Source organism: Pseudoliparis swirei, chromosome 11 (genome assembly GCF_029220125.1).
Source record: "Pseudoliparis swirei isolate HS2019 ecotype Mariana Trench chromosome 11, NWPU_hadal_v1, whole genome shotgun sequence".
Taxonomy (NCBI): Eukaryota; Metazoa; Chordata; class Actinopteri; order Perciformes; family Liparidae; genus Pseudoliparis; species Pseudoliparis swirei.
The window spans coordinates 4892288-4904787 of record NC_079398.1 but is presented as its reverse complement, the minus strand read 5'-3'; positions in this window follow the sequence as shown (position 1 = coordinate 4904787).

The window sequence follows — 12500 nt, the reverse complement described above, 5'->3', positions numbered from 1 at the left end:
CTTGAAAGGCGCCTTATAAAATTAATGTATTATTATTATTACTACACCGTGTTAACTACACCCTGTTAACTACTACACCGTGTTAACTACTACACCCTGTTAACTACTACACTGTGTTAACTACTACACCGTGTTAACTACACCCTGTTAACTAATACACCTTGTTAACTACACCGTGTTAACTACTACACCGTGTTAACTACACCCTGTTAACTACACCCTGTTAACTACGACACCGTGTTAACTACTACACCGTGTTAACTACACCCTGTTAACTACTATACCGTGTTAACTACTACACCCTGTTAACTACACCCTGTTAACTACACCGTGTTAACTACCACACCGTGTTAACTACACCCTGTTAACTACACCGTGTTAACTACTACACCGTGTTAACTACTACACCCTGTTAACTACACCCTGTTAACTACACCGTGTTATCTACTACACCGTGTTAACTACTACACCGTGTTAACTACACCCTGTTAACTACACCGTGTTAACTACTACACCGTGTTAACTACACCCTGTTAACTACTATACCGTGTTAACTACTACACCGTGTTAACTACACCATGTTAACTACACCCTGTTAACTACTACACCATGTTAACTACACCGTGTGTTAGGTCACAGGTCAAATATATCAAATTTGACATCTTGAGCTAACTAACCCGTTGTTGCCTGAACCAAACCGCGTACACGTCGAGCTTCTCTTCTGTTAACGTGCATTAACCTGACTCCAGGGACGTGTCAGTCGTAAACGCCTGTTGTCTCCGTCTCCGTCGGGTCTCCACGGGAACCAGAGGAAGGAGTCGGCTCGCATTTGGGAATTTTCTTGCTGTTTATTCCGAGTTGTATTATCGGAAAATCTCACATGTTTTTCCAATAAATGCATATTAAATCAGCATTACATTAACCACCACATAACCCAGAGAACTGGTCCGAGGCTATCGCTCTGATGCCCTCATGCTTATTGAGTTACCCACGATAGGAATCTGCAGCGGTTACGTGCCAATAGCAACATGCTGAGAGGGTCTGATGGGAGAGGGTGCAGTCAGAGGCTGAGCGAGGGTCTCATCATCAGGCTCTGTTTACGGACGCAGACATGCGCTCTGTAATCAGATGTTCTGGCCATTGCCGGCACGACGTGTTTCACACGGTTGACGTGGCGAGTGGATTCCACCATGAGGCCGAAGAGGACGCTCCCTCACCACAACGAGACTTTCACCCGGGAGATACACACCCCACAAAACACTCAGTGCCACATCATCCAGAATGCGGATGCGGATGACGCGTGTTGCTGGCTGTTGAGGGGAAACGATAAGAACTTGTGTTTGAGGATGCTTTCTCATGTCCCCTGGAAACCAAAAGTAATGAAAAAGTACATGAACCCAAATCACGATGTGCTCTGACGGGGTACCAGCGGTTCTCCTCCCCCGTCGTGGGGCTGTGATTCCAGGAGAACAAACTAACCGCGGCGCGTTCCCCTCTCTGGGGAGATGATGTCTGATGAACTCCCGTCACATTTCACTCACAAACAATCAAACAAACAAAGCTCCGGCTGAGAAGGCATCTGCAGCGGCTCCCCGCCGTGGAGAAATGATTCAACAGGACTGGTTTGCAGAGACGCACAACGCAAACATTTTTATTTGAATATGATCTGTGAAATGGCCATATCCTAAAACCCAGACAGGGAATATCTCCACGGCAGCACACATGTGTCCTTGGGATGAAAATACATCGCGGTGATTATTGAAATGCCCCAAAACCAACTCGGTAATTGAATTGTACTCATATTCTTGCAGTAAAAGCCTCTCGCTTCCTCTCGGAGAGTGTGCGCTCGGGAAGGAAGGGGGGGGGTGACCTTGTAAACTCCTGGGAGAGCACGGAGCCAGAGAGCCGCGGGGCAAAGCTCTGGCAGTCCTCAGCTGCGGGGGAATGTTGATATGTATTTCCAGGATTATTAAATGATGTGTATGACGAGCTCTGGAGGAACGTGCAGCGTGAGCCTGGAGGTTTACGAGCAGCCCGGTCATCTCCACGCTCCAGTTACCCCTAATGAGGGTAATTATGACATGGCTTAACTGTAATACTGGATTGATTCTCAGGCTCCTGAATACCCCCCCCCCCTGTCCACAAAGGCCACGTTGAGGCCTCTGAGTGAACGCACCCTCCTCTCAGGGTCCCTGAAGCTGTGCCGGTGTGTTCCTGACGGGGTTAATGCTGCAGCCACATGAAGATGAGGATTAGGGCCCCGGGCTTACACGAGGAGGAAGACAATTAAAAGTTGCGGGGCCCAAGTATGCGGCTAATTCCTTTCTGTCATCGGTGGATATTAAAAAAGATTTCTAGCCGCTCCGTCAAATTATTTGTAAATCACAAAGACGGCTCTGTTAGAAATCAGGGTGAGTGTCCCGGGGGCCAGAAGTGACGGGGCATTGTCTCAGAGGGCCCCGTGGTCTCGAGGCCTCCAGCTCTCCTGTGGCCCTTCATCCTGCTCTGTTCGTGTCACTTATGGTTTCATGCACTCTGTCCTCAGGAGGAAGAGCGCGGTGCCTCTTCACATTCAGGCTGTTTGGCACCTGCTCTGGATCAGCGGGGCGCCGTGCCAGTCGCTCCGCGGAGTTAAGCTTTTAGATTGAGTTACACTCACCGGGGCGGGGCCCCGACGCCAGGTGCTGGGGAGGTAATACCTCCCAGGCCCCGACGGGCTGGTCCCGTTCCAGGTCCCCTCCCCTGCCGGCCCGGGGTTCTGGTGCCGTGCCGTCACACTTGGTATTCATCAGCCTCTGGAGGAAGACGAGGCCTCAGCGTGGAGAGGAGGCCGAGCCGCACGAGAACTCAGAACTAATGGGGTTCAGCTCCAGATGCACAGGTGGAGGTCGTCCAGGTGAGAGACGGGGAGCCAACAGAGAACGCTTTCATTCAAACAATGGAAATGATATTTAAGGCATTCCCATCATATCCATCAGTCGTGACGGCAGGAATTCATTGAATGAACACGATCCTCAGAACGATGACATCGTGTCGTCCGCCGGGAGGAGCGGACCGGTTCAGAGGCCTCGGATTTGATGCTAACACTAAAATATCCATTGTTTCTCACATGAGACCAACGGAGTCTCAGCTCCTAAAATAACATCAAATACACAAGACCAGTGAAGAGCTGTCACCGTATTCATAAACATCAACACCGGCAGGTCCAGTTCTCATGAGCCACGGACATCGGGATGCTTCCCATCGGGACCACGTTGTCGTCTCCAGGCCCTGTGTGTGTGGCTCATCTTGACACGAGTCTGGAGGAGCCCTGAAGGAGTCCTCAGAACCAGCAGGAACCAGAGGGTCCATGTGGCTCACGGGACGGACCATGTGGTGGTGGCATGGAGCGTCTCCGTTTGGACAGGGCGACACGAGCAGATCCTGGATCAGTGTTGCAGCCCCGGGCCTGGAGAGCATCCACAGAGCAGGAACACATGGAGCTGCTTCATGTCTCCTCCTCCTCCTCCTCCTCCTCCTCCTCCTCAGGCTCCGAGCCGCTGGAGGCCAGAAGAAAACTGCTTTTAAAATAGACCAGAGCTCCACATCCAGAGTGTGTGAACCACCGTGGAGCAGAGAGGGCTCACACACGGGGAGCGGCAGCGTGGAGACCGCCCCCCAACAGACCTGAAGGGTCAGGGTCACGTGGGTCTGCATCGTGATATAAAACAGATTGAGTCCACTCCACCTGGTCCTCGTGTATCTAGTCCACTCCACCTGGTCCTGGTGTATCTAGTCCACTCCACCTGGTCCTGGTGTATCTAGTCCACTCCATCTGGTCCTGGTGTATCTAGTCCACTCCATCTGGTCCTGGTGTATCTAGTCCACTCCATCTGGTCCTGGTGTATCTAGTCCACTCCATCTGGTCCTGGTGTATCTAGTCTACTCTATCTGGTCCTGGTGTATCTAGTCCACTCTATCTGGTCCTGGTGTATCTAGTCCACTCTATCTGGTCCTGGTGTATCTAGTCCACTCTATCTGGTCCTGGTGTATCTAGTCCACTCCATCTGGTCCTGGTGTATCTAGTCCACTCCATCTGGTCCTGGTGTATCTAGTCCACTCCATCTGGTCCTGGTGTATCTAGTCCACTCTATCTGGTCCTGGTGTATCTAGTCCACTCTATCTGGTCCTGGTGTATCTAGTCCACTCTATCTGGTCCTGGTGTATCTAGTCCACTCTATCTGGTCCTGGTGTATCTAGTCCACTCTATCTGGTCCTGGTGTATCTAGTCCACTCTATCTGGTCCTGGTGTATCTAGTCCACTCCATCTGGTCCTGGTGTATCTAGTCCACTCCATCTGGTCCTGGTGTATCTAGTCCACTCTATCTGGTCCTGGTGTATCTAGTCCACTCTATCTGGTCCTGGTGTATCTAGTCTACTCTATCTGGTCCTGGTGTATCTAGTCCACTCCATCTGGTCCTGGTGTATCTAGTCCACTCCATCTGGTCCTGGTGTATCTAGTCCACTCTATCTGGTCCTGGTGTATCTAGTCCACTCTATCTGGTCCTGGTGTATCTAGTCCACTCTATCTGGTCCTGGTGTATCTAGTCCACTCCATCTGGTCCTGGTGTATCTAGTCCACTCCATCTGGTCCTGGTGTATCTAGTCCACTCTATCTGGTCCTGGTGTATCTAGTCCACTCCATCTGGTCCTGGTGTATCTAGTCCACTCCATCTGGTCCTGGTGTATCTAGTCCACTCCATCTGGTCCTGGTGTATCTAGTCCACTCTATCTGGTCCTGGTGTATCTAGTCCACTCCATCTGGTCCTGGTGTATCTAGTCCACTCCATCTGGTCCTGGTGTATCTAGTCCACTCCATCTGGTCCTGGTGTATCTAGTCCACTCTATCTGGTCCTGGTGTATCTAGTCCACTCCATCTGGTCCTGGTGTATCTAGTCCACTCCATCTGGTCCTGGTGTATCTAGTCCACTCCATCTGGTCCTGGTGTATCTAGTCCACTCTATCTGGTCCTGGTGTATCTAGTCCACTCCATCTGGTCCTGGTGTATCTAGTCCACTCCACCTGGTCCTGGTGTATCTAGTCCACTCTATCTGGTCCTGGTCTATCTGGTCCTGGTGTATCTAGTCCACTCCATCTGGTCCTGGTGTATCTAGTCCACTCTATCTGGTCCTGGTGTATCTAGTCCACTCCATCTGGTCCTGGTGTATCTAGTCCACTCCATCTGGTCCTGGTGTATCTAGTCCACTCTATCTGGTCCTGGTGTATCTAGTCCACTCCATCTGGTCCTGGTGTATCTAGTCCACTCCATCTGGTCCTGGTGTATCTAGTCCACTCCATCTGGTCCTGGTGTATCTAGTCCACTCTATCTGGTCCTGGTGTATCTAGTCCACTCCATCTGGTCCTGGTGTATCTAGTCCACTCTATCTGGTCCTGGTGTATCTAGTCCACTCCATCTGGTCCTGGTGTATCTAGTCCACTCCATCTGGTCCTGGTGTATCTAGTCCACTCCATCTGGTCCTGGTGTATCTAGTCCACTCCATCTGGTCCTGGTGTATCTAGTCCACTCCATCTGGTCCTGGTGTATCTAGTCCACTCCATCTGGTCCTGGTGTATCTAGTCCACTCTATCTGGTCCTGGTGTATCTAGTCCACTCCATCTGGTCCTGGTGTATCTAGTCCACTCCATCTGGTCCTGGTGTATCTAGTCCACTCCATCTGGTCCTGGTGTATCTAGTCCACTCTATCTGGTCCTGGTGTATCTAGTCCACTCTATCTGGTCCTGGTGTATCTAGTCCACTCTATCTGGTCCTGGTGTATCTAGTCCACTCTATCTGGTCCTGGTGTATCTAGTCCACTCCATCTGGTCCTGGTGTATCTAGTCCACTCCATCTGGTCCTGGTGTATCTAGTCCACTCTATCTGGTCCTGGTGTATCTAGTCCACTCTATCTGGTCCTGGTGTATCTAGTCCACTCTATCTGGTCCTGGTGTATCTAGTCCACTCCATCTGGTCCTGGTGTATCTAGTCCACTCCATCTGGTCCTGGTGTATCTAGTCCACTCTATCTGGTCCTGGTGTATCTAGTCCACTCTATCTGGTCCTGGTGTATCTAGTCCACTCCATCTGGTCCTGGTGTATCTAGTCCACTCCATCTGGTCCTGGTGTATCTAGTCCACTCTATCTGGTCCTGGTGTATCTAGTCCACTCCATCTGGTCCTGGTGTATCTAGTCCACTCCATCTGGTCCTGGTGTATCTAGTCCACTCCATCTGGTCCTGGTGTATCTAGTCCACTCCATCTGGTCCTGGTGTATCTAGTCCACTCCATCTGGTCCTGGTGTATCTAGTCCACTCCATCTGGTCCTGGTGTATCTAGTCCACTCTATCTGGTCCTGGTGTATCTAGTCCACTCTATCTGGTCCTGGTGTATCTAGTCCACTCCATCTGGTCCTGGTGTATCTAGTCCACTCCATCTGGTCCTGGTGTATCTAGTCCACTCTATCTGGTCCTGGTGTATCTAGTCCACTCCATCTGGTCCTGGTGTATCTAGTCCACTCTATCTGGTCCTGGTGTATCTAGTCCACTCTATCTGGTCCTGGTGTGTATCTAGTCCACTCTATCTGGTCCTGGTGTATCTAGTCCACTCTATCTGGTCCTGGTGTATCTAGTCCACTCCATCTGGTCCTGGTGTATCTAGTCCACTCTATCTGGTCCTGGTGTATCTAGTCCACTCTATCTGGTCCTGGTGTATCTAGTCCACTCTATCTGGTCCTGGTGTATCTAGTCCACTCCATCTGGTCCTGGTGTATCTAGTCCACTCTATCTGGTCCTGGTGTATCTAGTCCACTCTATCTGGTCCTGGTGTATCTAGTCCACTCTATCTGGTCCTGGTGTATCTAGTCCACTCCATCTGGTCCTGGTGTATCTAGTCCACTCCATCTGGTCCTGGTGTATCTAGTCCACTCCATCTGGTCCTGGTGTATCTAGTCCACTCCATCTGGTCCTGGTGTATCTAGTCCACTCTATCTGGTCCTGGTGTATCTAGTCCACTCTATCTGGTCCTGGTGTATCTAGTCCACTCCATCTGGTCCTGGTGTATCTAGTCCACTCTATCTGGTCCTGGTGTATCTAGTCCACTCTATCTGGTCCTGGTGTATCTAGTCCACTCTATCTGGTCCTGGTGTATCTAGTCCACTCCATCTGGTCCTGGTGTATCTAGTCCACTCTATCTGGTCCTGGTGTATCTAGTCCACTCTATCTGGTCCTGGTGTATCTAGTCCACTCTATCTGGTCCTGGTGTATCTAGTCCACTCCATCTGGTCCTGGTGTATCTAGTCCACTCTATCTGGTCCTGGTGTATCTAGTCCACTCTATCTGGTCCTGGTGTATCTAGTCCACTCTATCTGGTCCTGGTGTATCTAGTCCACTCCATCTGGTCCTGGTGTATCTAGTCCACTCATCTGGTCCTGGTGTATCTAGTCCACTCTATCTGGTCCTGGTGTATCTAGTCCACTCTATCTGGTCCTGGTGTATCTAGTCCACTCCATCTGGTCCTGGTGTATCTAGTCCACTCTATCTGGTCCTGGTGTATCTAGTCCACTCTATCTGGTCCTGGTGTATCTAGTCCACTCTATCTGGTCCTGGTGTATCTAGTCCACTCTATCTGGTCCTGGTGTATCTAGTCCACTCTATCTGGTCCTGGTGTATCTAGTCCACTCTATCTGGTCCTGGTGTATCTAGTCCACTCCATCTGGTCCTGGTGTATCTAGTCCACTCCATCTGGTCCTGGTGTATCTAGTCCACTCTATCTGGTCCTGGTGTATCTAGTCCACTAAATCTGGTCCTGGTGTATCTAGTCCACTCTATCTGGTCCTGGTGTATCTAGTCCACTCTATCTGGTCCTGGTGTATCTAGTCCACTCCATCTGGTCCTGGTGTATCTAGTCCACTCTATCTGGTCCTGGTGTATCTAGTCCACTCTATCTGGTCCTGGTGTATCTAGTCCACTCTATCTGGTCCTGGTGTATCTAGTCCACTCATCTGGTCCTGGTGTATCTAGTCCACTCTATCTGGTCCTGGTGTATCTAGTCCACTCTATCTGGTCCTGGTGTATCTAGTCCACTCCATCTGGTCCTGGTGTATCTAGTCCACTCTATCTGGTCCTGGTGTATCTAGTCCACTCTATCTGGTCCTGGTGTATCTAGTCCACTCCATCTGGTCCTGGTGTATCTAGTCCACTCTATCTGGTCCTGGTGTATCTAGTCCACTCTATCTGGTCCTGGTGTATCTAGTCCACTCTATCTGGTCCTGGTGTATCTAGTCCACTCCATCTGGTCCTGGTGTATCTAGTCCACTCTATCTGGTCCTGGTGTATCTAGTCCACTCCATCTGGTCCTGGTGTATCTAGTCCACTCCATCTGGTCCTGGTGTATCTAGTCCACTCTATCTGGTCCTGGTGTATCTAGTCCACTCTATCTGGTCCTGGTGTATCTAGTCCACTCCATCTGGTCCTGGTGTATCTAGTCCACTCTATCTGGTCCTGGTGTATCTAGTCCACTCTATCTGGTCCTGGTGTATCTAGTCCACTCTATCTGGTCCTGGTGTATCTAGTCCACTCTATCTGGTCCTGGTGTATCTAGTCCACTCTATCTGGTCCTGGTGTATCTAGTCCACTCCATCTGGTCCTGGTGTATCTAGTCCACTCTATCTGGTCCTGGTGTATCTAGTCCACTCTATCTGGTCCTGGTGTATCTAGTCCACTCCATCTGGTCCTGGTGTATCTAGTCCACTCTATCTGGTCCTGGTGTATCTAGTCCACTCTATCTGGTCCTGGTGTATCTAGTCCACTCTATCTGGTCCTGGTGTATCTAGTCCACTCTATCTGGTCCTGGTGTATCTAGTCCACTCTATCTGGTCCTGGTGTATCTAGTCCACTCTATCTGGTCCTGGTGTATCTAGTCCACTCTATCTGGTCCTGGTGTATCTAGTCCACTCTATCTGGTCCTGGTGTATCTAGTCCACTCCATCTGGTCCTGGTGTATCTAGTCCACTCTATCTGGTCCTGGTGTATCTAGTCCACTCTATCTGGTCCTGGTGTATCTAGTCCACTCTATCTGGTCCTGGTGTATCTAGTCCACTCCATCTGGTCCTGGTGTATCTAGTCCACTCTATCTGGTCCTGGTGTATCTAGTCCACCATCTGGTCCTGGTGTATCTAGTCCACTCCATCTGGTCCTGGTGTATCTAGTCCACTCTATCTGGTCCTGGTGTATCTAGTCCACTCTATCTGGTCCTGGTGTATCTAGTCCACTCTATCTGGTCCTGGTCTATCTGGTCCTGGTGTATCTGGTCCTGGTGTATCTAGTCCACTCCATCTGGTCCTGGTGTATCTAGTCCACTCCATCTGGTCCTGGTGTATCTAGTCCACTCTATCTGGTCCTGGTGTATCTAGTCCACTCTATCTGGTCCTGGTGTATCTAGTCCACTCCATCTGGTCCTGGTGTATCTAGTCCACTCTATCTGGTCCTGGTGTATCTAGTCCACTCTATCTGGTCCTGGTCATCTGGTCCTGGTGTATCTAGTCCACTCTATCTGGTCCTGGTGTATCTAGTCCACTCTATCTGGTCCTGGTGTATCTAGTCCACTCTATCTGGTCCTGGTGTATCTAGTCCACTCCATCTGGTCCTGGTGTATCTAGTCCACTCTATCTGGTCCTGGTGTATCTAGTCCACTCTATCTGGTCCTGGTGTATCTAGTCCACTCTATCTGGTCCTGGTGTATCTAGTCCACTCTATCTGGTCCTGGTGTATCTAGTCCACTCTATCTGGTCCTGGTGTATCTAGTCCACTCCATCTGGTCCTGGTGTATCTAGTCCACTCCACCTGGTCCTGGTGTATCTAGTCCCTGGTCCTGGTGTATCTAGCATCTGGTCATGGTGTATTAGCACTGACCTGGTATGTTCCACTAGCAGAGTAGTCACTGTTAGCATGTTAGCATTGAGTATGTTAGCATTGAGTATGTTAGCATTGAGTATGTTAGCATTGAGCATGTTAGCATTGAGTATGTTAGCATTAAGCATGTTAGCATTGAGTATGTTAGCATTGAGTGTGTTAGCATTGAGTATGTTAGCATTAAGCATGTTAGCATTGAGTATGTTAGCATTGAGTATGTTAGCATTGAGTATGTTAGCATTGAGTGTGTTAGCATTGAGTATGTTAGCATTGAGTATGTTAGCATTGAGTGTGTTAGCATTGAGTATGTTAGCATTGAGTATGTTAGCATTAAGCATGTTAGCATTGAGTATGTTAGCATTGAGTATGTTAGCATTGAGTATGTTAGCATTGAGTATGTTAGCATTGAGTATGTTAGCATTGAGTATGTTAGCATTAAGCATGTTAGCATTGAGTATGTTAGCATTGAGTATGTTAACCCACTGAGCCAGTGTGTTAGCATTGAGTATGTTAGCATTAAGCATGTTAGCATTGAGTATGTTAGCATTGAGTATGTTAGCATTGAGTATGTTAGCATTGAGCATGTGTGCCAGGTGGCTGTAAGTTAGACTTGTGGGCCACGCGTGTGCAGAGTCAGTGTCCTCATTGTTCCTGATGGGAGGGGCTTAGTGTTCCTGATGGGAGGGGCTTAGTGTTCCTGATGGGAGGGGCTTAGTGTTCCCGTAATACTTAAATCGTAGCCGAGCCGACTAAAGTAAAGGAACAATTACAGATCTCTTTTTAAAAAGACTCAAAAAAGGTACAAGTCTCTCTGCACAAAGAAAGCCCCACAGACGGCTACTGTGGGGGGGTGGGGTGGGGGTACTAAGCGCCTGCTCGCCGCTCGCCGCTCGCCGCTCCGCGTGTCTCGAGGTTTAATGTGTTCAATCCATCCTGATGGCGTCCGTGTCGGCTTGTTATGATAGAATAATTCTAGGTTTCATTATGTTGCTGCCACAGCCGGCAGAGCTCGTCCTGTCTGACCGTCACACGTGTGTTAAGTAGCACCTCCGTGAAAAGAGGGGGGAGGGGAGGGGCATGTCTCAAACCTTCTAATGTGTAAATGTGTTTCTGATTCCTGACATGACACACGGTCAGACAGCAGTGTGTGTGTGAGCGTGTGTGAGCCTGTGAGTGTGTGTGTGTGTGTGTGTGTGGTGCCTGTGTGTGTGTGTGTGTGTGTGTGTGTGTGAGCCTGTGAGTGTGTGTGTGTGTGTGTGTGTGGTGCCTGTGTGTGTGTGTGTGTGTGAGCCTGTGTGTGTGTGTGTGTGTGTGTGGTGCCTGTGTGTGTGTGTGTGTGTGAGCGTGAGCCTGTGAGTGTGTGTGTGTGTGTGTGGTGCCTGTGTGTGTGTGTGTGTGTGTGTGTGTGAGCCTGTGAGTGTGTGTGTGTGTGTGTGTGTGTGTGTGTGTGTGTGTGTGTGTGTGTGTGTGTGTGTGTGTGTGTGTGTGTGTGTGTGTGTGTGTGTGTGTGTGAGCCTGTGAGGTGTGTGTGTGTGTGCCTGTGTGTGTGTGTGTGTGTGAGCCTGTGTGTGTGTGTGTGTGTGTGTGTGTGTGTGTGTGTGTGTGTGTGCCTGTGAGTGTGTGTGTGTGTGTGTGCCTGTGAGTGTGTGTGTGTGTGTGAGTGTGTGTGTGTGTGGTGCCTGTGTGTGTGTGTGTGTGAGCCTGTGAGTGTGTGTGTGTGTGTGTGTGTGTGTGTGTGTGTGTGTGTGTGTGTGTGTGTGTGTGTGTGAGTGTGTGTGTGTGTGTGGTGCCTGTGTGTGTGTGTGTGTGTGTGTGTGAGCCTGTGAGTGTGTGTGTGTGTGTGGTGCCTGTGTGTGTGTGTGTGTGTGAGCGTGAGCCTGTGAGTGTGTGTGTGTGTGGTGCCTGTGTGTGTGTGTGTGTGTGTGTGTGTGTGTGTGTGTGTGTGTGAGCGTGAGCCTGTGAGTGTGTGTGTGTGAGCGTGAGCCTGTGAGTGTGTGTGTGTGGTGCCTGTGTGAGTGTGTGTGTGTGTGGTGCCTGTGTGTGTGTGTGTGTGTGGTGCCTGTAATCAGTGATCCTGGCTGATGAGCTCTGCTGTAAGTGATGATTGTGATTGGCAGCAGCTGATGCTCTCTCAGTGACGTGAATTCACTGAGAAAACCATTTAACACACCAGCACCATGCACCATCACCATCACACACCATCACACACCATCACACACCATAACACACCATCACACACCATAACACACCATCACACACCATCACACACCGTAACACACCATCACACACCATCACACCATTACACACCATCACACACCACCATAACACACCATCACACACCATAACACACCATCACACACCATAACACACTATAACACACAATAACACAACACAACACACCATCACACACACCATCACACACCATCACACACACCATCACACACACCATCACACACACCATCACACACACCATCACACACCATCACACACACCATCACACACACCATCACACACACCATCACACACACCATCACACCATCACACACACCATCACACA